Source organism: Natator depressus, chromosome 9 (assembly GCF_965152275.1).
Source record: "Natator depressus isolate rNatDep1 chromosome 9, rNatDep2.hap1, whole genome shotgun sequence".
In the NCBI taxonomy this organism is placed as follows: domain Eukaryota; kingdom Metazoa; phylum Chordata; order Testudines; family Cheloniidae; genus Natator; species Natator depressus.
Genome location: NC_134242.1, coordinates 53,958,828 through 53,963,106, shown reverse-complemented (window position 1 = coordinate 53,963,106; position 4,279 = coordinate 53,958,828). Strand labels below are relative to the sequence as shown.

The 4,279-nt window shown below is 46.2% G+C and overlaps 1 long non-coding RNA gene across 1 annotated transcript; it reads right to left on the bottom strand.

Annotated features, from left to right (window-relative positions):
- Positions 1–669: 669 nt before the first annotated feature.
- Positions 670–3,701, bottom strand: LOC141994120 (uncharacterized). Its single transcript, XR_012641026.1, has 3 exons — positions 3,568–3,701; positions 2,533–2,585; positions 670–793 (listed from the first exon to the last, which is right to left on the bottom strand). It is a non-coding gene; the product is annotated as an uncharacterized LOC141994120 (long non-coding RNA).
- Positions 3,702–4,279: the final 578 nt, after the last annotated feature.

The following is a 4,279-nucleotide window of genomic DNA, read 5'->3' as shown; positions in this document are numbered from 1 at the left end:
CAGAAACTTGCAAGTGAACTAGTGTGTGCCTTTTGGCGAGACGGTGATCCTTCTTGACTCACTGGCCCCCATTTAAGCTGGCGAGTGCAGGAATCCCTACGGATCTTTCACTTGTCCCACTCACACAGGGAAGGTTTGTTTAGGGCCTCCACGACTGTTTTACAGCCCCCCTTTAGCAAAGAGCATCGGCTGGTGCCGCATACTCGGTTGCTTCAGTCAAGGTGATCAGACTAGTCAGTGGCTTTTCAAACCACGTTCAGGTGGGAACTAGAGGGCAGAAAGAGGGTACGGAAACAGACCATCCGAGGACGGAAAGGATGGGATCACGCACTCCTAGACCCAGACAGGCCTCTCGCCGGTCATGAGCCCACAGCTTTGCAGGGCGCTCTGGGCGTCTTCCTGTGACTCACTCACACCGGTCTACCGACCTTCACTTTCACACTGGCACATGGAACCAGGTCTATCCATGACCTGCCCAGCCACACTCAGTGGCTCTTCCCAGGGAAACCAGACCTGGATGGGACTCTAACCCACCCCACGGGTGTCAGGCATGTCTGGCAGCAAAAAGTCTGAATAGAGAGTGCAACTCACCTGAACCCAGAGCCTATGGGCAGTCCTCCACCAGAAACCCACAATAGAGATTTCAAAAGGTCTCTTACCTTTCAGATGGGCCCTGGGTCTGGCGGGGAACTGCTCGCGGTCCTCCGGTTCTGGGGGTTGGCTGTCTATCCGAGTCACGAAACCAAGATTGTCGCTTCAAAAATTAACCACGCGTTGTTTGGATAGGAGGCTCCTTTATTGATTACAAGTACAGGGAGGTAAAAGCTCTAAGTAGCTGCCCCTCGCTGCAAAGCACACACAGCTTTTTAAAGCTTAAAACCACAGACAAATTACACATACTTCCGTATTAATTACCTCATTTGGAATATATTGCAAAATTAACACTGGTCAAAAGCAAAAAACGAGTGTCTTCCTGTTTTTCACTGTCTGTTCTTTTGCAGTCAGCGACCTTTTTAACACAACTGTTGAGGTTATATATTTCATAAGCTTGACTATGGCAAATTTGTTCTGTCTGTGGACTTTTCCATCCTGCCCCTTATGCACAGAAAACCATTGTTCCATTTTGGGGACTTTTCACTCTGACTTCTCCTACCCCTTGACACACATAAGCAAGCAGGATCTCAGTTTATGGCCTGCAGGCAAGCTTAACCAAAGTCAGGGCCTTGACCTGAGTTTTATGTCGTGTTAACTTTCCCTCACACAATATAATGAATATAATAAAAGTTGGCAGACATTTTTTAGGGGGCTTATCCTCTCCCACCCGACAACCTGCTGCAGTGTCTTTTTCCTCCACTAGCTCCGCTGATCAGTGCGGATGCTGTCAAATTTCACGGCGCAAAAACACCAACAATAATAATTAATCCTCCTCTCCCCAAACCTGCGCTAAACTGTCTTCCAGAATTAAGGGGCTACTTTTTTTTTTTATTATTTTTTGAGTGGGGTGGAGAGATGAGGAAAGGAGAGGGGGTGGCAGCCAAGCCCAAGAAATTGCCAGAGATTAACGAGTCTTCTCCTTATTGGTGTGTTTGTGGGCTTTGTCTGCTCAGGGCTGGGCGGGGGGCAGTGTGAATGGATGGCACAACATGCAGGAAACGCAGGACTACATTACACACGCTGCAGCTCGGGCAGCGCCTCTCCCTCTCCGCAGTGTAAGAGTGATGGGAGGGGGGTGACCTGGCCAATGGCAGTGGCCATGGCAGAGTTGCTGGCAGCTGCTGTTGTGGCGGCTGGGGTTGAGCCAGGGCAGTGCGCGGGGAGCGGAGTGGAGCCGGCGCGAAGAGAGTGTGCTGCCTCGGGTCCCAGGCACTGTGGACCATCAGCTGATGGCTCGCGGAACGGCACCAGTCCGTGGACCACCACTTTGAGTAGCACTGCTCCACTGCTTAACTATCCTTCTAGTTAGAACATTTTTTCTAATAGGTAGCCTAAATCTCCCTTGCTGCAAACTAAGCCGATTACTTCATTGTGAGGCTTCCAAGGTGGCACAAGAGTAGGAGTACCAACCTCTGGGCAGACTTTTTTTTTTTTAAACAAAGCACAAACCCCAAATTGGTTGTGAGTTCTATACTTAGATTTCACCAACCAACTGCACCAAGTGCAAACTCCTCAGGTGCATTAACAGCCTTAAACACAGTCACAGACAGCCCTCTTGGATTCACCAGTCTGTCTTGTCACCACGTCTCTGTGATAAATGGCCCTTAAGACAAAGAATCACAGCACTGTTCAGGTTTCAGAGTAGCATCCGTGTTAGTCTGTATTCGCAAAAAGAAAAGGAGTACTTGTGGCACCTTAGAGACTAACAAATTTATTTATTTGTTTGTTTGTTTTCCACTGAATGCATCCGATGAAGTGAGCTGTAGCTCATGAAAGTTTATGCTCAAATAAATTTGTTAGTCTCTAAGGTGCCACAAGTACTCCTTTTCTTTTAGCAATATTCAGGTTACTCCCAATCCCAAAGGACCAGTCACTTACCCCAGATCAATTGTGCCTTAGGTCTCACATCAAGACAATGCTTGCAGCCAATCCTACAATTTATATGAAGATTAGTTAAATAGGAAAAGGAAAATAGAGAGTTATTTTTGAGGTTAAAGCAAGTGAATATGGACTCACGATCTCTTTCTTATGCCTAGGAAACTCCTTGCCCCCCAGGGTATGTCTACACTGCAAAGAAAAACCCACGGCTGGCCCGTGCCAGCTGACTCAGGCTCGCAGGGCTCAGGATGCAGGGCTGTTTCGTTGCTGTGTAGACTTCACAGGGTCCAAGCCTGTAAGTCTATACAGCAATGAAACAGCCCTTTAGTCTGAGCCCTGTGAGCCCAAGTCAGCTGGCATGGGCTAGCTGGGGGTATGTCAACACTGCAAAGAAAAATCCACGGAGTCCCTGCAGCACAGAGATCCTTAGGTCCTTTTGTTGGGGGTTTTCATCCCCCTTCTGCCATGTACTTTCAGCTGCAAACTCAGCTGCTAGGAGGAGTCCATTCCTGCGATTCATCTTCATGGGGAGGGGAGCAGAACAATGAGCTTTTAGTCCTTTTGTTGACAATTCTGCAATCCAGATGTAGGGAGTTTCCGGTTGTAAGATCCACCCAGAGCCAGTCTGGTATTGCTGGGTCTCCTCTTTTGGAAGGGGTGTAACAGTTTCTACAGAAGAGAGTCTCTTCATGCTAATTAATGTCCTCTCTTTTGTGGTGTCATAAACATACAGCTAAGGGTAGCATAAAAATCCCTCCTTTACTTGTAAGAAGCTCAGATAACCTGGCTGGCTCCTGACCAAAAGGACCAATAAGGGAAGAAGATCCTTTCAAGTCTGTGGGGGAAGTTTTTTTTTGTTTGTATGGTTTTTTTTTTAAATAAGTAAAAAGTGATTTTATTAAATACAGAACATAGGATTTAAGTGGTTCCAAGTAGTAACAGACAGAACAAAGTGAATTACCAAGCAAAATTAAATAAAACACGCAAGTCTAAGTCTAGGACAGTAATAAAACTGAATACAGAAAAAATCCTCACCCAATAAGCTTCCTTTTACAGACTACCTTTCTAGTCTGGGTCCAGCAATCACTCACACCCCCTGTAGTTACTGTCCTTTGTTCCAGTTTCTTTCAGGTATCCTTGGCAGTGGAGAGGCTCTCTCTTTAGCCAGCTGAAGACAAAATGAGGGGTCTCCCAAGGGTTTAAATAGACTTTCTTTTGTGGGTGGAGACCCCCTCCTCTCTCCTATGCAAAGTCCAGCTCTAAGATGGAGTTTTGGAGTCACCTGGGAAAGTCACATGTCCATGCATGACTGAGTTCCTTACCAGCCAAGCCACATTCCTGGGAAAGCCCAGATCTGGACTGGTGTTTCCAAGTTTATTGTTGGCTTAAGGGCTTCTCGATTGGGTACTTACTGAAGAATAGTCTATTCTCAGGAAGCTGACCAACTGCTTCACTAAAACCTACTTAGAATCAAACAAGTATGCAGCCACTATTCATAACTTCGAATACAAAAAATAATACCTGCATACAAATAGGATTAATAGATTCAATAGATCATAACCTTTACATAGATATGTTACATGGCATATGTAGCATAAAACATATTCCAGTTATGTCATATATATATATATATTCATAAGCATATTTCCATAAAGCCTTATGGGGGGCCCTGTCACCCTCCTCCTGAACTTACTGCCAGAGGCTTGGACACTGTCCATGGCGGAGGCAGTACATGTAAAATCCCTGT